General features: G+C 38.3%; 1 protein-coding gene across 3 annotated transcripts in view; it reads right to left on the bottom strand.

Annotated features, from left to right (window-relative positions):
* Window positions 1–4,688: 4,688 nt before the first annotated feature.
* OR2K2 (olfactory receptor family 2 subfamily K member 2) overlaps window positions 4,689–20,746 on the bottom strand; it is a 136,854-nt gene continuing 120,796 nt past the window's right edge. For all 3 annotated transcript variants that reach the window (XR_012373518.1, XR_012373517.1, XR_012373519.1), the window contains exon 2: window positions 4,689–6,013. The gene's annotated coding sequence lies outside the window, so the exon portion shown is untranslated. The remainder of the gene's footprint in view (window positions 6,014–20,746) is intronic.

The following is a 20,746-nucleotide window of genomic DNA, read 5'->3' as shown; positions in this document are numbered from 1 at the left end:
TTCTGGTTACTTCATTTACATGAATGCATCCTAAAATCATACTAGCCCTTTGGGGCAGTTAATGCACAAAGTTTACTGATAATTGAGTCAAAGACTAGTGCCTAAAGTCCTGAGACTTGTTCGTAATCAGTGCCGCTAAGTCCAAACTATCTTTACCATCTTGTCCCTTGTGCAGTGATATCTGGAATAAAGTATATGACCTTACCTTAATTCCATCAAATTTCATCTTGATCTATTGTCCCAATTCTTTGTATTTGATGCAATCATTCAAGGTCCTTATTAATTCTGCCAACTCTGCAATATCTGAAAATTTGTAAGGAACAATCCTTAGGTCATCATCCGAGTCACTGATGAAAAGAATTATCAGGACATCTTGGGGGGACACAGACTGCACATAATATGAAAATCTCCTTATGCATTAATTAATTCCTATCATGTTTCTAGCATCTAGCCCACAGGTGCTCAGACCTTAGGGTAACCTAAGAGTTACTTGGGTCTCTTACAAATTCTCTGGACTCACCTGGAGGGATTTAGATTCAATAGGTCTAACATCCACAGAACTACTTTTAGATTTACCAAAGACTACATTTCTCTTTATTGATTATAAGCATATTGGAGAGGTCATGTCATACATGTTGCTGAAGGCAAGATGCAGTGTCTATGGAACTGACTTCACCCACCAGCCTAGCTCCATGTTAAAGAAGAGAATGGAGTTAAGGTGCAAGAAAGCCCATGTTGCCTTCTTATGAACAATGCTGCCTATGTGTCCACAAAGCCTTTTCTGATAATCAGTCCTAGAGGCTTAATTTCATACATTTTCATTCAGTTACCAAATATCTGGGCGGGGGGCCTAATACATGCCGAATGTGATGCTAATCTATACTCCCACCTGTGGTAAGAGCTTTTCATTGTACTCATGTTCACATTGGGTCTGTAATTCTTCATTGTACTTCATTTGACAAGACAGAATAAATTTATTTGCATTATTTTAATTTACATATTTATTATCTTCAATAATGAAGGCAAAGACTCTCACATTTTTCTTGGCCATTGCAAATTCCCCATTGATTCCCATTTTTCAATTGCCATGTTTATTTTTTCTAATAAACATGTAAGTTATCACTGTTATTTTTTTTAATTTTTTTATATCACTGTTATTTTTAATCTGTATTATGAGTTGCAAATAGTTTTCTCATTTTCTTTGTTTCTCTGTTCCCACTTTTTGTTGTCTTTTAACCTTTCTATGATTTTTCTCCTTTATAGCAAATATGTTTCTATTCCTTACACAAAGCCAACAATCTTTTTATTGTGGTTTCTGCCATTGTTTGAAACCATGCTTTAAAAATCTTCCTCCAAGGTTATGTAAACATTCAATTATATTATCTTTAGGATATAATTTTTCACATTTTTATAGATTTAAATTTTAGATATCTTTTTATCAGTTATAGATCCCCATTATCCTTTAAAAATACCATCCTTCAAAAATCTGATAAGGATATTATAGCAGTATTGCTTAAATACTAAAAAATTGAGGAACTGCCCAAATGTATCATAAGATGAGATTAGTTCATTATGTAGAATATCCATAAGATAGAACCTTGTACCAAGTGAGATTTTGGTCTAAAAGGATATTTTCTGATATGAAAATATTCATAATTTAATGTTAAGTGAAACAAAGCAGGACTACACATAGACACACATACACATTCATGAAGTCTGAAGCTAAAACTATGCGCTATGTTGAAATCTAATAACTTTGAGCTAAATAGAAAAATATGGTAAAGTATAAACTATTTGGTTTCAGATGACCTGCATAATATTTGGAAGTTATTTAGAAATTTTTGTTTTCAAATACAACTGTGCTGTTATTGTGAACCACTGATACCCAAACCAAGTCAGTAATAAACTTTCTGTAAATGAGCAGAAGTTTAACTAGTTCTATATGGTCATATGCAAATATAAATATACTATCACATTTTACTTATATGGAGCCAGCATGCTTCTCCATTTAAATTTATTCCCACATCTAAGTGATTTTTTTTTTAAGATTCTGTTTTATTTTATTAGAGAGAGAAAGCACGAGAGCAAGGGGAGGGACAGACAGAGAGGGAGAGAGAATCTCAAGCAGGCTCCCTGCTGTGTGCAGAACCTGACTAGAGGCTTGATCCCAGGACCCTGAGATCATGACCTGAGCTGAAACCAAGAGTCGGACACTTAAGTGACTGAGCCACTCAGGCGCCCCTAAATGATGTCTTAATAGTCCATTAAAAACAATTCTGGCATAAGAGTTTCAACAACATGTGTCAGGGGTCCTCAAGACCATCCCCAGGTTTGATGATCTGCTGGGGGGAACTCCAAGACTCAGCATAAAGCCATACCCATGACTATGATTTATCACAGCAAAAATATCAAAGCAAAATCAAAGCAAAGACCAGAGGAAATCATGAAAGCTTCCAAGAGTGCTCTCCCAGTGGAGTCACAGGGGAAGCACTTAATTCCCCAGCAACACATTGTGACAACACATGTAAATTGTTGTCCACCAACCAAGTTCATTAGAACCTCAGCCCCCAGGATTTTTACTATGGGCTGGTCACACAGGCACCCTCTGCCTAGCATGTTCCAAAATTCTAGGTTCCCAAAAGGAAAACAAGTATTCAGCAGAAACCACATTGTATAAACTGTCTAGGCACAGTGAGCCACTCTTATCAGTTCTGCAAATGGTGGAAACCTTCCAGAAATTCAGGATTCCCGATGCCAGTCAAGGGCCACCTTGCAAATGGGCATTTCCAAAGATAGTAGTTTCTAGCCTGCTGCGTTAACTCTTTCCTGCACACACGTTACAAGTTATTAAGTCACCAGATGTGGCAATCACATACACACGCATTAGTCTCATTCATGCCCAAATAAAGTTAAACAAAGAAAAGTGAATGAATGAAGTTTACTCTAAAATTTACTTTTATTGGGTCCACAAATAAATTATTTCAGAAGTGACCAATTCAGCAGGGATCAGAAATTAAAATATTATTTTTTTTCTTGAGTTGTAAAATTAATGCACATTTGTTATAGAAAATGTGGAACACTCAGAAAAATATTAAAGAGATAAGATTCATGGAAGCCCTCCAACGTAGATTTTACCGTTGCTTTTTCTATTCATAGACATCTATTAACATAGTTGATACCACACTATTATTTTTTTTAAGATTTTATTTATTTATTTGACAGAGAGAGACAGAGCAAGAGAGGAACACAAGCAGGGGCAGTGGGAGAGGGAGAAGCAGGCTTCCCGCTGAGCAGGGAGCCCGATGCAGGGCTCAATCCCAGGACCTGAGCCGAAGGCAGACACTTAACGACTGAGCCATCCAGGCACCCCCCAGGCTTACTATTAAATTTTACTTTAGTTACCTTCATTTTTCTATGCCATTAAAAATTCCCAATAAACATCATAATGAAAAGTATTTTATCCCTGGTAATAATATAATTTTTAAAGTCTTCTCCTTTCAGTTGGATAGATGGGTTGTTTCCTGTCATTAATATTTCTTTAAGCCCTCATAAAACCTTTCAATGACTTCTTATTGTTCTTGGAATAAAGGTCAAAATCTTTAATATGGTCAACAAGGCCCCACGTGACCTGGGCCTTCCTTCTCTCTGTGGCTCCAGCTCATTCTTTCCCATTCTCTCTCAGGCCTCAATCACCATGGCCTTCCTGGAATTCCTCAAATGTGTCACTGTCTCCCACTTCATTGTTTACACATGTGTAGGTCGCTCCTACCTTATATACTGCAATCAGCACCGTTTTAATTAGTCATGTCATTAAGTATGTACATTTTTAAGATATATATCTCCTATAATAGGCAGTAATCTCCATGGAGGCGGAGCATATATCTGTCTTGTTCACTGATGTCGTCCTTCCCAGGGCTAGATGTTATCCCTGGAATATAGACATGCAAAAATAATTGTAGAACCAAAGAACAGATGTATTAATGATAGGATTCTAGGTGTAAGTCAACCAGTTACCTAGTATTGTGAGTAGAGTTTTGTTTAAAATGTTGCAGCCTGATCTCAGCTAGCTCTGCGTACTAACCGATGGGCCTATGTCCCCATTTGGGTTACATCTCTATAGGGTGGGCTGCAGTGGCCTTAGAAAGCCAGTTTGGAAATAATAAGTTATTATCCAAAGATAGAAGATGCAGGCCAGAGGGAGGTCGCCAGCATAAGGATGCAGTGAAATCTAGGATTGATGTGGGAAATACTCAGGTATTCTATGGGGAGGCCCAGAGACCTTGGGGAGGGGAAAAATGGGAAAAGCCTAACTTTCCTGTGGTCAAACATAATGAGAGCTCAGATTCTTTCATTCAGAATTAGAGGAAGTGCTAGTTCTGACAACCATAGAGGTCAGCAACCCCTGGGTTACAAACCAATAAATTCACTTAATAGGCAGTCAATGAGACAGAAACTACTTTTCCAGATGTTTTGTGTCTTCCTGCTACACGGCACTATGATTACTATTCTAAATTTTATTTCAAAATATACAATATTAATTAAAAAAAAAACACTGAATGTAGATGAAGATACAATAAATGTGGAACCTTCATATTTGGTACATGAATAAAGAGCCAGAAACTATTTGTGTAATTAGACCCAGAAATTCTACTTAATGAAAACATCTTAAAATAATAAATCAAAAATATGAGGGAAGGCACAAAAAGGTATTAAAAAACAAAATAAACTTCAAGTTTACAAAAATGCCTTAAAACTTTGGGATGAAAATCAAAAAGTATTAATTCATTGATAGAGATAACACTGATTAATAATGATAAGGAGACATATATATTATTTATACCACTAACAGTATAAAAGTTTTGGAATCACATATAAAATTAGGTAAGTAAAATAGGCAGCAGCCTGAGTGCAAAATGGCAAATAATATGTTAAGCAATTCAAAGATTTTCAGCATTTAAAATACAGAATTGCAGAAGGACAGCAGTGTATCCACTGCAAAATCAACTCCCTGACTTCGATTCCTGGTAGAATGGAGAGTTAGCCAACCCTGACACAGGCCGTGGAGCATGTCAGACTATCTTCACTAGCTGGCTTGCTTTCTTTACCCTTCACTAACTGTGCTTATATACGTTGAGGGGAGAGCATACACGCTCCTCAGCAAACATTAATAGGCCTTAGTAGTAACTTCAGTTCACACTTGTATATAACCTGTACATAATATTTCCATGCTTTGGAAAGCATCCGGGGGCACCTGGGTGGTTTAGTTGGTTAAGCATCTGCCTTTGGCTCAGGTCCTGATCCCAGCGTCCTGGGATCAAGCCCTGTGTGGGGCTCCCTACTCAGTGGGGAGCCGGCTTCTCCCTCTCCTTCTGCCCCTCCCCCTGCTCATGCTCCCACTCTCACTTTCTCTCTCAAATAAAATCTTTTTTTTTTTTAAAAAGCATCCATCACAGTCTTATTTATACCAGTAAAATATGGACACAACTAAAATGACTAGGAATTAGAAAATCGTTAAATATCCCATCATAAGTGAGCTCACTGAAACACTCTGGAACCCTCAGAAAATAATCTTCTAATTAAATTTTAAGTTAACTTGAAAAGATGCACCCTGGGAAACTTCTTACATTGAATAATAAAGGTAAAAATAAGATAAAATATACAAATATAATGAGCCTACATCATATTTATAAAACATAACAAAATGCTAATAGCAATTATTAAGTTGACAAGTCCCAAATTTTTTCTCTATTTTTTTCAGAACAGTGAAATTAATTTTATAAGAAAAATTATATGTGAAAATACATGTGATGTCTGTTTGCTTCCATGGTTTTTTGGACCATAACCCAAAAACCTCAAGGTGATTGGGGCTCTGTGGTAGCCAGCCAGCCAGCGATTCCCATTTTCGGCCCTGGTTCCAGAGGGTCCTCCCAAAGTGTCGGAACCCCCAGGCCTGTATACCATCTTGATTCAGCCATATTGCGTTTTTAAGGAAGGCACCAAAAAGAGGATGTTCCTGTAGAATAGATGAAAGAGAGAAGAAAAAGAGTATATATTTAAAGTGTACAATTTGATGATTGACATTATGAAATGATTACCAAGACCGAGATAATTAACACACACATCACCTCACATAGTTAACTTGTGTTTGTAGGTGCGCGTGTCTACTCTCAATTTCAAATTTCAAATGTACGGTACCAAACTATTAAGTATGGCCACCATGCTGTACATTAGCTCTTCAGAACTTCATCTTATAGTTGAAAATTTATACCCTTTGGCCTACACTGTGATCTATACCCAAAAGAATTGGCTTTTTTCTTTTTTAGATGCCACATATGAGTGATACTATCCAGTATCTGTCTTTCTCTATCTGGCTTATTTCACTTCGCATAACACCCTTCAGGTTCATCCATGTTGTCACAAATGGCAGGATTTCCTTGTTTTTTAAGGCCAAATAATATTCCATTATATGTATACACAACATTTTCTCTTTTTTAAAAAAATATTTTATTTATTTAAGAGAGAGAGTGGGGGCGCCTGGGTGGCTCAGACGGTTAAATGTCTGCCTTTGGCTCAAGTCGTGATCCCAGGGTGCTGGGATCGAGCCCCGCATCGGGCTCCTGAGATCAAGCCCCACATCGGGCTCCCTGCTTGGCGGGGAGTCTGCTTCTCCCTTTCCCTTTGCTGTTTCCCCTGCTTGTACTCTCTCTCTGTCAAAAATAAATAAAATCTTTAAAAAAGAGAGAGAGAGAGAGTGAATGAGAGAGAGAACATGAGCAGGGGCAGAGGGAGAGGGAGAAGCAGACTCCCTGGCCCGGATGCGGGACTCGATCCCAGGACCCTAAGATCATGACCTGAGCCAAAGGCAGATGCTTAACCAACTGAGCCACCAAGGCGCCCCAGCATTTTATCTACCAATCTCCCAAAGGACATGTCAGTTGTTTCTATATCTCAGCTATTGTGAATAATGCTATAATGAACATGGGAGTGCAAATATCTCTTCAAGATAGTGATTTTGTTTCCTTCAGATGTATAGCCAGGATTGAGATGGCTCGATCATATGGTAGATCATATGGTTGAAAGGAAATTCTATTTTTAACTTTTTGTGGAACCTCTGTGCTGTTTTCCATAATGACTATAACCAGTTTCCATTCCTACCAATAGCACATAAAGATTTCCTTTTCTCCACATCTTAGCCGATATTTGTTATCTCTTGGTCTTCTCGTAATAACCATCCTACCTGATGTGAGGTGATATCTCCTGGAACCACATATATTTTTAGTTGTTAAAACTCAGGAAATTAATACCTAAGACTTGTGCATTTCACGGTATGTAAGTTTTACATAAAAAAGTGTAAATTAATATTCAACTTTTATTAATGACATATACAATACAATATACAGACATCACTATATCGAAGTCTGCAATTTACCTTGAATTACATCATCAAAAATTAGATGAATTAGGGGCGCCTGGGTGGCTGAGACGGTTAAGCATCTGCTTTCGGCTCAGGTCATAGTCTCAGGGTCCTGGGATCGAGCCCCATGTCAGGCTCCCTGCTCAGCAGGGAGTCTGCTTCTCCCTCTCCCTCTGCTCCTCCCTCCACTCATGCCCTCTCTCTTTCTCTCTCTCAAATAAATAAAAATCTTTAAAAAAAAATGATTGATTAATAGATGTTTAGGGGGATGGTTAGATATGTGACAAAGCAAGTAGAGTAAAATGTTCATTATAGAATGTAGATAGTGGACATAGGGGTGTGCACTGTAAAGTTTGTTCAAATTTGCTGTATGTTTAAAATTTTTCATAATAAAATGCTGGAGAGAAAAAAACAACTCACATCCTCCAGCCCAGCTCTAAATAAATTATGAAGTAAATACATTACTTTGCTGTATCTGCCCCTTCGCTCCTGATCATTTTTGGAATGTTTTGGGATTACAGCTCCATTCTCTCAAAAATAGACTTGCCTGTATTGGTTCAGTATACTGCTAGTACTGTGAACATCACAAGGCTCAACCTGAATTAATTTACCTCACCTGGAATATTCGAGTATTAGTATTAGATCACATTGGTTGTGATCACCATACACTAACTTAAACAAATAGGGAATTTATTGGGAGGATATAGGGAAGCTCACAGGATTGAAGGAAAATTTGGAAACCAGGCATGGAACATGCAGAAACTAGACTGCTCCAAAGAGTTTAGGTAACAGCAAGTCTACCATTGCCCCAGAAACTGGTACCCCAAGGAATTAACTCCAGTTAGTCCAGTAACTAACAGCCTTTCATCCTTCTGCTCCTAATTCAAACTTCAGGCAGAGAACTTCCAACTAGCTTTCCTGGACCATCAGACTGTCTTTAATGGGAAGAAAGATCATTTCCAAAAGAAAACTCAGGTGCTATTTCCAAAAGAAACCAGAACAGATGAATAACTAAAAACCAAGACCAAAAAAGCTAAACAAAACAAAGATTACAGTGTACCTACATTACTCTGTCACCCTTACCAGACACTGACACTGTATTATTTATTCAAACAGCACTGTTTTTCACTTCCATCTCTTTCTCTTGTTTTGTGACTCCAACTCTGTGGCCACCTAGCTCCACCAAAATTTCCTAGGTTCTATTTTTGCTCCCCTTGTCAGCCCAGATTCCAAAATTTCATAAAGAAGCATCATCTCCCTATACTCATTTCCAACGCTGGCTAAGGACTTAAGACTTCCCTGGGTCACCTTCTGGATCCCACACTAGTGTATCTAAACCTAGATCAGCTTGTGTATTTGGGTCTATTTCGTGATTAGGAAGTTCTCTGGATATTAGAGAAGATGGGACTTCAGTCCAGCTTGCTTTGTCCAACACAGTATATCAGAACTTAAGGAAGCTCAAGGAACTAACCTGATCCACCTGAGTTCCACTCTCTCTAGAACAGGAATGCTCTGAGATGATTGTTTCTTAGGAGAGCTACTACCTAGACACAGGAGAGTAATAAAAGTCTGCAGAGCAGACTAAGTCATTTTAAGCCACTGGATTTGAAATAACAACAAGTTCAACAAAAAATTGTGAGTAGGGAATGGAGACTTGGCCCTGGAGCTGCACATTTGGGCCGTGTTTATGTGAGTCAGGAGAAAATCTGGCTCTGAAGCTGACACACTAGCACGGTTGTGGCTGGCTTCGCAGAGTAATTTGGAGCGCATCCAGCCAGGACTGGCCCTCCAGTGTGGGAGGCCAGAGGCCAGCTGGAATTATTTTCCATGGGTACCACACCCCTGGATTCTCAGGGTGTCCTCAGACCATCGTGAAAGAGCACACCCAACGTCAGATAGCAACCTGGGGGGTTCCCATCACCACTTGATTTTCCAAGTTCTGACTTCATTTTCTCCAAGGCATTTTCTCCTCATTTTTCTGGTTACGAGGGACTGCAGCTGCTTTCTTTGGCTATTCCTGTCCTTAAAAATGGAATATTAACTGGTTTAAGAAATTATAGCTGCCTATTCATATTCAGAAAATTTTAATTCTAGTTCTGGCTTCATAAGTTATTAATTGTCTGAGTTTGGAAAAATCACTCCCACTTCTCTAAATTGTAGTTTGTCTAAAATAAATCTGTTCTATGTACTTTAGATTATTATAAGAATGAAGTGTCATAACTTTTTACCATTCCACAATAGGTTTCCTGTATGTGTCTGATAAAACTACATGGGTTCTTTACATGTTAAATATATTAATCATATATCAAATTTTTAAGTCTGGTATTTGCCTTTAATTCTCTTTAGGTTGCTTTTAAAATATATTAAAAAATCAAGCATAATGATTATGAAAAGAAAACATTAGTGTTACAGTTTTTAAATAGGTACTCCAAAAAATTAAAAATTACTCATAACTTCACTCACCAGTGTGCATTTTAGAATATACACTTACATTTTGACTATGCATATGTTTGCAGATATTTGTGAAGACATACATATTTTATAACAAAATTAGGATCAGAGATACACACTGTTTTGTAAATTTCATTTTTATTTCACAATATATTGCAAATATGGATTCATGACACAGTTTGTAAAATACAAAATATCTTGCAAACACTCCCCATTACTCTCATTATAATAATTTGTACTACTAATCCAGCAAAACTTACGTTTTCCTAGGATAATGATTAATTTTAAGATTATATTTCTGGGGCACCTCGGTGACTCAGTCAGTTAAGCTACCAACCCTTTATTTCAGTTCAGGTCATGATCTCAGGGTCCTGGGATCCAGCCCCACATTGGGCTCCCTGCTCAGCAGGGAGTGTGCTTGAGATTCTCTCTCTCCCTCTCCCTCTGCTCCTCCCCTCCCCACTCATTCTCTCTCTCTCTCTCTCTCTCAAATAAATAAATAAATCTTTAAAAAAAAAAAAAGTACCAAGGACGTTACAGCTTTCATGGTTTAATTTAGCAATATACCCTATCATTTGACTGTCACAAAACTTTCTTCCCCCTTAACCTGGATAGAAAATTAAGCCATTAAAATCCTTCCTAGTACTAGCAGAATAAATGGAAATACATGGTCAGAGATTTCACAAGAGAGAGAGTATAATAATCCTTGATTCCAAGAATTATAAATGTTCAACCTTCCTATTAATTAAGGAAATGGTTACAGCGATAATATATAAATATTTTCAACAATTATGTCATTAAAAGAAAACAAACCCAAGAGCCTATTGATAGCACCTGTCCACTAAAATAAGCATCCTCTTATATTGGTGTTTGTGGGGAAAGTGTTACCGCTTTTAGAAAGTAACTATGTAGTACGTCATAGGATAAGTTAAAAACTAATAGTAATTTGCCAATAGTCACAGTTCTAGAATTCCCGTCTAACAAAAAAGTTGATTACAGTGGGATCTTTATCACAGATTTGACTGTTACGCCTTTATCTGTGTTAGTGAAAAATAATAATACAAATATCTGAGAATGAGAGACTAAGAGATTCTTAGCACATCCATTCAGTGTAATATATGGCCATTGGAATATGTTTAAAGTAACTTCCTAATAACATTTTTAAATGCTTATAATAGCATGACAAGTTCAAAGTTAAGAACACTTCATAGGCTGCACGTTATTTTTTGTTTTTCATGCTTTAGCAGACATATATTCAGATCTTGTTTTTGTCTTCCACCAGAATAAGTGGATTCTCTTCCCTCTTCCTCCATTTATCTGCCTCCTGACTGGATCTCCACCTCAGACCCACTGAGGTACTCCACCTTCTCACGTGGCTCTAGGCCTCTGGCCATAAGAGGACACTGGATGCAGCCTGAGGTTTTATTCTGCTCAGGTATACTATGCTGAAAGCCTTGCTAGCACCCTCCACATTCTTTTCATTTCTTCCCTGACCTATAACCTCTCTGTTGAAGTAAATACACATCTTGGAAAAGAACACACCCCTGTACTCCTTTCCTTTAGTTTGTTCAACAATCAGGTTGCTGCCATGAGTGAAAAAAAAAAAGAGTACAGTTGATGGGGGCTAGGAATTTGAGAAAGAGAGAAAAGCATATTTGGCCCCCTTACCAAAAAATTCATATATATGAGGTAGTAAAGGAGGCTGCCTTTCTGCCCAGCGATCCTCCCATCTCTCAGAGCTAAGGCCAGAGAGTGGAGGTGAGTTAAAATCTCCTTCTGCTTTATTTTGCCACCTGCCATGCACTTTGGCATTAGTAGGGGAGCATATAGGTCCATGGTCTTTTAGTTTCAACCCAGCTTCTGTGTCACTGCAGCAGATGGGATTTCCTTCTGTCCTCTAGAATGTGGTCTCCTAGTATCTGTAGTTTCTAGGAGCTTTATTCATTTCGTTTTATTTGGTTTTAGGATCTTTATTTATTTAGTTTTATATACCAGTAATAGCCTAATGGAATAATGGGAAAGAGCATATCATACACTGAGTTTTATTTTTTATTTTTTTAATGTCTTTTTTTTTTAAAGATTTTATTTATTTATTTGGCAGAGAGAGAGACACAGTGAGAGCAGGAACATAAGCAGGGAGAGTGGGAGAGGGAGAAGCAGGCTTCCCGCTGAGCAGGGAGCCTGATGCGGGACTCGATCCCAGGACCCTGGGATCATGACCTGAGCTGAAGGCAGACGCTTAATGACTGAGCCACCCAGGGGCCCCAAAAACCTTAGTTTTAAAAGCAAATCCGATAGCACAAAATCTAAGTAGTCACTGTTAAAAAGTTGCCATTATCAAGAGTGTTTAAAATACTTTAATCACAGATTACTGTTTTAAATTAGTTAGCTTAGAATATCTGGTTGTAGATTTTTATATTTCTATATTCACATAATGCCATAAAAAACTACTTACATAATTTATTTTAATAAAAACCTATTTGGGGTTCTGCTACCCTCACATCCATTTCAAAATTTGTCTTCCTTTCCCTAGATAATGATCGTAAGGAAAAAGTTTAATTGAGATGATTTGAGAAACAGGTAATGTAAAAAGAGAAAAATAATTTTGCTTTATTTATGGACTTTTATTTTTATTTTTTTAAAAGATTTATTTATTTATTTTAGAGAGAGAGAGAGTGCATGAACAGGGGGAGGGGCAGAGGGAGAGGGAGAGAGAGAAAAGCAGACTCCCCACTGAGCATGGAGCCCAACACGGGGGTCGACCTCAGGCCCCTGAGACCATGCCCCAAGCCAGAATCAAGAGTCAGATGCTCAACCAACTAAGCCACCCAGGTGCCCCTATTTATGGACTTTTAAAAAATGATGGCATCAGATGAATTTTATTCAACTGCTTCAGGAACAAAATGTCCCTTGAAAATATCAGAGACATCATCTTCTAGATGGAGAGAAATGCAAATGTCAGCCAACAATGCATTAATGAGATTTTAGGTCTATTTACTTAGTCTAGGAGTTAGCGCTGCATGGAAATCTTCAAGCCACAAAAACACCGCAGAAAGATGAAATAATAAAAGTGGCATGCCAAAAGGTTTTAATTAAATGTAAAGCCATGAATACAATTTAATTGGGATCTCCTTCCAGGGCCAGAAATGGGGCCTCCTGCTCTGTCAGGGCTGTGCCTTGCTGTGGCTTATGTGTGAACAGCTACATGCTGAGGGTCTTGCAGTCACTCTTCACATCAAAGCTGTAAGTCAAGCTTCTCCAGTGACTTTAAAGCAAGTTAAATAAACACCCATCAAGGAAAAGAGGAAAAGCTGTGGTTGAGAAAAACAATTCAAAAGAGCAAGAAGCAGCAGATATTATAGAGAACCACTTTGTCCACCCCCATTTGGGCACAAGGATATGACCTCCCCAAGTTTCTCAGAACTGTGATGAACACAGCAATACACTGTCCAGGTCCCCCTTCAAGAAAGGATTCACTGCTCAGCTAAGAGGAATATGGGTAGCAGCAAGCCTCCAGCTGACAGAAACTTCAGGGTCAGCCTCCTCTACCTAGAACTGCTTCCCCCATGGTCATACCCTTCTCAGGGCAGCCTGTATCCAATGACCTAGCAAGTTGTGGGTATAAAGGTTCAGTCATTAATGTATGCAGTATGATTCCAGGTGGCTCTGATATATCAAAACCACAATAAAACAAATAGAAAAGGAAGGTGAAATAGAGAATAAAATAATACCAGGTGATAGGATTAGTATACAAAGCACATTCTATAAAATCCTATACACTTGCTAGTGGTGGGCTGCAAATTTGAGTTTATTTATTTATTTATTTATTAGATTTTTATTTATTTATTTATTTAATTGACAGAGAGAGAGAGACACACACAGCGAGAGAGGGAACACAAGCAGGGGGAGTGGGAGAGGGAGAAGCAGGCCTCCCGCCGAGCGGGGAACCCGATGCAGGGCCCGATCCCAGGACCCCAGGACCACGACCCGAGCCGAAGGCAGTCACCCAACCAACTGAGCCACCCAGGCGTCCCTGCAAATTTGAGTTTAATAAGAAGTGTGCCCTCTGGGGCACCTGGGAGGCTCAGTCGGTTAAGTGTCTGACTCTTAATTTTGGCTCAGGTCATGATCTCAGGGTCATGAGATCGAGCTCCACATGGGGCTCCATGCTGGGTGTGGAGCCTGTTTAAGATTCTCTCCTTTTCCCTCCCACCCCTGTCCCCTGCTTGTACTCTCTCTCAGGAAGAAAGAAAGGAAAGAAAGGAAAGAAAGAAAGAAAGAAAGAGAAAAAGAAACCCTCTGGTACCAGGGAAAATGGCAGAATAGGAGAACACTGAGCTCACCTCCTCCCATGGATACAAGTAGATAACACTCACATCTGTGTAAATAACCCAGAAAATGACCCAAAGACTGGAAGAACAAACTTCACAACTAAATGCAGAGAAGAGGTCACAGCGGATTGGGTAGAAACAGCAGAGACTCTGTGGGGAACTAAACGGACACATGGGACTGTCTGCAGGAGGGAGGGGGCCACTGGTGTGGAGAAGGGAGAGAAAAAGACTATCACACTGGGAAGCCTGCACAGGGAAGATGAATCCCCATAATATTTGGCAAAATCTAGAGGGGCCAAATTTCATGAGTTCTCACAACCAGTGGGACTTAAAGCCTGGAACTTTAACAATCAGCAGGCTCAGCTCTGGGAGAGGGAGAGGGTGATAGGAAGCCAAGGCCCCACCCTTAAGGAGACAGCACAACAAACAGCCTACAGAAATTCAGCACAGAAGCATCAGTTTGAAAAATGCCTGGGGCATGGGAGGAAGAATTATGTACTGTCCCAGGACAGAGATCACTGGGAGACTCCTCCAGAAAAAAAGGAGCTGGCAGGTGCCATTTCCACCTCCACCCCCCCTACCCCCTAGCAAAAATACATGGCCAGCTGCAGGAACCAGCATGGTCCCAGCACTCACCACCTAACTTGCTTATGCAGTACCCCCCCCCTCCGGCCAGCCAACCTGAGTCCTAGTTTTGTGGGTCCCCTCCCCTAGAAGACCCGAACAAATCTTGCCAACACCAAGTCTCCCAACCACCTGCATTGCAGGGCCTCAGTCCTGGTGCCTGTCACCAGTCACCTCCCACAGAGTATGTACGCACCTTGTTAAAACTGCACACCTGCCCCCACATGCTTTGCAGATGGGCCCGACCAGCCCTGGTCTCAGTGGCAGCTGCAAGCCCCTTATGGAAGGGGACTAGCTCACAAAACTTGCAGGCACTGCATGCTCCACCCACACATGCTTTGCAGATTGGCCTCACCACTGGCTATGTCTTGGCAGCAGAGGCATATCCCCTCTGGCAGAGGACCACTACCACCTAATTAGAAGCTCATGCTCCACCCACACTTTCAAGAGCAGGAGACTTAGCTGACTTTCCTAACACAGAGAGTTAGACAAAATGATAAGACAGAGGAACATGTCCCAAATGACAGAACAGGACAAAATTATAGCAAGAGACCTAAGCAAAATGGAGATAAGTAATACTCCTGATAGAGAATTTAAACTAATGATCATAAAGGTACTCAATGGACTGGAGAAAAGAGTGGAAGTCATTAGTGAGACCCTTCACAAAGAGATAAAAAAGAATCAATCAGAGATGAAGAGCACAATAATTGAAATTAAAAATACACTAGATGGGGGCGCCTGGGTGGCTCAGTCATTAAGCGTCTGCCTTCGGCTCAGGTCATGATCCCAGGGTCCTGGGATCAAGCCCCGCATTGGGCTCCTTGCTCTGCGGGGGGCCTGCTTCTCCCTCTCCCACTCCCCCTGCTTGTGTTCCTTCTCTTGCTCTATCTCTGTCAAATAAATAAATAAAATCTTAAAAAAATACAATAAAAAATAAAAATAAATAAAAAAATAAAAATACACTAGATGGAATAAATAGCAGGCTAGGGGAAGCAGAAGAACAAATCAGCAAACTGAAGGATAGAGTGATGGAAAGTAATCAAACTGAGCAGATGAGAGAAAAAAAGAATTATGCAAAATAAGGACAGACTTAGGGAACTCAATGACTCCATCAACCGCAATAACATTCATATTATAGGGATCTCAGAAGAAGAAGAGAAAAGGGGGCAGAAAATTTCTTTGAAGAAATAATAGCTGAAAATTTCCCTAACCTGGGGAAGGAAACAAAAATTCAGATGTAGGAGGCACAGAGATAACCCAACAAAATTAACTCAAGGACACCCACAAAAAGACACATAATAATTAAAACGGCAAAAAGTAGTGATAAAGAGAGAATTTTAAAAGCAGCAAGAGAAAAGAAAGCACTTACATACAAGGGAAACCCCATAAGGCTATCAGCGGATTTTTCAGCAGAAACATTACAGGCGAGAAGAGAGCGGCACGATATATTCAAAGTGCTGAAAGGAAAAAATCTGTGGCCAAGAATACTCTCTCTAGCAAGGCTATCATTCAGAATTGAAGGAGAGATAACAAGTTTCCCAGACAAATGAAAGTTAGGAATTCATGACCACTAAACCAGCCCTACAAGAAATGTTAAAGTGGACTCTTTGAGTGGAAAAGAAAGATCATAAGTAAAAGTAAGAAAAGTCGGAAGCACAAAAGCAGTTAAAATAAGTGTATCCATAAAAATCAGTCAAGGGACTCACAAGATAAAAGGATGTAAAGTATGACACCATATACCTAAAATGTGGGGAGGAGAGGAGTAAAGAATGGGTTCAAACTTAAGTGACTATCAACTTAATATAGGCTATTATATGCATAAGATGTTACATACAAACCAAATGGTAACCACAAATCAAAACCCAGTAATAGATATGTAAAAAAATAAAGAGAAAGGAATCCAAGCATATCACTGAAGAAAGCCAACTTATGGTGGGAGAAGGGAGCAAAAGAAGAAAGGAAGAGAGAACATCTACAAAACAAATAACAAAATGGCAATAAATACATACTTATCAATAATTACTTTGAATTTAAATGGACTAAGTGCTCCAATCAAAAGACAAGGTGACAGAATGGATAAAAAGAAAAGGAAAGAAAGAAAGAAAGAAAGAGAGAGAGAGAGAGAGAGAGAGAAAGAAAGAAAGAAAGAAAGAAAGAAAGAAAGAAAGAAAGAAAGAGAGAAAGACCCTCCTATATGCTGTCTAGAAGAGACTCTCCTATATGCTGCCTAGAAGAGACTCATTTCAGACTTCAAGATACTGGGGGCGCCTGGGTGGCTCAGTTGGTTAGGCGACTGCCTTCGGCTCGGGTCATGATCCTGGAGTCCCGGGATCGAGTCCCATATCGGGCTCCTTGCTCAGCGGGGAGTCTGCCTCTCCCTCTGACCCTCTTCCCTCTCATGCTCTCTATCTCTCATTCTCTCTCTCTCAAATAAATAAAATCTTTAAAAAAAAAAAAAAAGAAAAAAAAAAGAAAGTGAGGGGTTGGAGAAACATGTACCATGCAAATGGATGTGAAAAGAAAGCCAGAATAACAATACTTATATTAGGCAAAATAGACTTTAAAACAAAGATTGTAATGAGAGACAAAGAAGGACATTATATAATCGTTAAGAGGACATTCCAAAAATAGACATAACAATTGTAAATATTTATGCCCCCAACCCAGAAGTACCCAAATACATAATACAGTTAATAACAAACATAACGGAGTTAATCTATAGTAATATAATAATAGTAGGGGACTTTAACACCCTACTTACAACAATCGACAGATCATCCAAACAGAAAATCAACAAGGAAACAATGGTTTTGAATGACACACTGGACCAGATGGATTTAACAGATATATTCCAAACATTCCATCCTAAAACAACAGACTATACATTCTTTTCAAGTATGCAGAATAGATCACATATTAGCCCACAAAACAAGTCTCAACAAATTCAAAAAGATCAAAGTCATGCCATGCATCTTTTCTGAATACAACTCAATGAAACTAGAAATCAATCACAAGAAAAACTTTTGAAAGACCACAAATACATGGGGGTTAAATAACATGCTACTAAACAATGAATGGGCCAACCAAGAAATCAAAGTGGAAATAAATACATGGACATAAATGAAAAAGAGAACAAAATGGTCCAAAATCTTTGGGATGCAGCAAAAGCAGTTGTAAAAGTTTATAGCAATACAGGCCTACTTCAAGAAGCAAGAAAAACCTCAAATAAATAACCTTATACCTAAGGGAGCTAGAAAAAGAAGAACAAACAAAATGCAAAACCAACAGAAGAAAGGAAATAAAGATTAGAGCAGAAATAAATGATATAAAATAAAAATTTAAAAAATATAGAACAAATCAATGAAACCAGGAGCTAATCCTTTGAAAAGATCAACAAAATTGATAAAGTTCTAGTCAGACTCGTTAAAGAGAGAGAGGACATAAATAAACAAAATTAGAAATGAAAGAGGAGAAATAACAACCAACACCTCAAAAATACAAAAGATCTTAAAAGAATATCATGAAAAATTATATACCAACAAATTGGACAGAAATGGATAAATTCCTAGAAACATATAGCCTACCAAAACTGAAGTGGAAAGAAACAGAAAATTTGAACAGACCAATTACCAGCAAGGAAACTGAATTAGTAACCAAAAAACTCCCAACAAACAAAAATCCAGGACTAGATAGCTTCACAGGTGAATTCTACCAAACATTTAAAAAATTGTTAATACCTATTCTTCTCAAACTTTTCCATAAAATGGAAGAGGAAGGAAAACTTCCAAATTCATTTTATGAGGCCTGCATTACCCTAATTCCAAAACCAGATAATCATCCCACAAAAAAGAGAACCACAGGCCAAAATCTCTGATGAACATAGATGAAAAAAAAATCCTCAGCAAAATACTAGCAAACTGAATCTAACAATACATTAAAAAAAAAAAAATCATTCACCACAATCAGGTGGGATTTATTCCAGGGATGCAAGAGTGGTTCAATATTCTCAAATCAATCAACATGATACATGACATCAGTTGAGAGAAAGGATAAAAACTGTATGACCATTTCAATAGATGCAGAAAAAGCATTCGACAAAGTACAAATTCCATTCATGATAAAAACCATCACCAAAGTAGATTTAGAGAGAACATACCTGAACATAATGAAGGTCTTATATGAAAAACCCACAGTGAACATCATATACAATGGGAAAAACTGAGAACTTTTCTCCTAAGGTCAAGAACAAGACAAGGATTTCTATTCTCACCACCTTTATTCAGCATTGTATTGGAAGTCCTAGCCACAGCAAACAGACAAGAAAAAGGAAGAAAAGGCATCCAAATTAGTAAGAAAGATGTAAAACTTCCACTATTTGCAGATGACATGATATTATATATAGAAAACCCAAAAGACTCCAACGAAAACTACTATTCAGTAAGGTTGTAGGATACAAAATCAATGTATAGAAATCTGTTGCATTTCTATACACTACTAACGAAGCAGCAGAAGGAGAAGAAAACAATCTCATTTATAATTGCACCAAAAATATAAAATATCTAGAAATAAACTTAACCAAGGAAGTGAAAGACCTGTACTCTGAAAACTATAAAATATCAGTAAAAGAAATCAAAGATGACACAAACAACTGGAAACAAATTCAAAAAGATGAAAGTCATGACACGCATCTTTTCCATGCTCATGGATCAGAAGAACAAATACTGTTAAAATATCCATACTTACCCAAAGCAATCTACAGATTTAATGAAATCCCTATCAAAATACCATCAGCATTTTTCACAGAATGAAAACGAACAATCCTAAAATTTGGATGGAACCACAGAAGACCCCAAATAGCCAAAGCAATCTCAAAAAAGAAAAGCAACACTGAAGGTATCACAATGCCAGATTTCAAGTTATATTACAGAGGGGTAGCAATCAAAACAGTATGGTACTGGCACAAAAACAGACACATGGATCAGTAGAATGGAATAGAAAGCCCAGAAATAAACCCATGATAATATGGTCAATTAATCTTCAAGAAAGGAGGCAAGAATATGCCATGGAAAAAAGACAGCCTCTTCAACAAATGGTGTTGGGAAAACTGGACAGCAACATGCAAAAGAATGAAACTGGACCACTTTCTTATACACGAAAATAAACTCAAAATGGATTAAGGACCTAAATGTGAGACTTGAAACCATAAAAATCCTAGAAGAGGGCACAGGCAGTATTTCTCTGACATTGGCCATAACAACATCTTTCTAGATATGTCTCCTGAGGCAAGGGAAACAAAAGCAAAAATAAACTATTATGACTACATCAAAATAGAAAGTTTCTGCACAGCAAAGGAGACAACCAACAAAACTAAAAGACAACCTAATGAGTGGGAGAACATATTCTCAAATGACATATCCAATAAAGAATTTCAAATGACATATCCAATAAAGTATTAGTATCCAAGATATATAAAGAATTTAAACAATTCAGACACCAAAAAATCAAATAACCCAATTAAACAATGGGCAAAGGACATGAACAGACATTTCTCCAAAGAACACATACAGATGGCCAATAGACATATGAAAAGATGCTCAACTTCACTCATCATTATATCAAAACCACAGTGAAACATTACCTCACATGTGTCAGAACGGCTAAAATCAAAAACACAAGACACAAGTGTTGACGAGGATGTGGAGAAAAAGGAACCCTTGTGCACTATTGGTGGGAATGGAAACAAGTGCAATCACTGTGGAAGACAGTATGGAGGTTCCTCAAAAAATTAAAAATAGAATTACCATATGACATAAAATCACACTACTGGTTATTTACCCAAAGAACATGAAAATACTAAGTTGAAGGGTATATGCACCCCAATGTTTATTGCAACATTATTTACAATAGCCAAATTATGGAAGCAGCC

The sequence above is a fragment of the Callorhinus ursinus genome, unplaced genomic scaffold, assembly GCF_003265705.2.
Source record: "Callorhinus ursinus isolate GAN/ISIS: 27379988/994484 unplaced genomic scaffold, GSC_fseal_2.0 scaffold24, whole genome shotgun sequence".
Classification (NCBI taxonomy): domain Eukaryota; kingdom Metazoa; phylum Chordata; class Mammalia; order Carnivora; family Otariidae; genus Callorhinus; species Callorhinus ursinus.
This window is presented reverse-complemented; position numbering and strand designations above follow the sequence as displayed.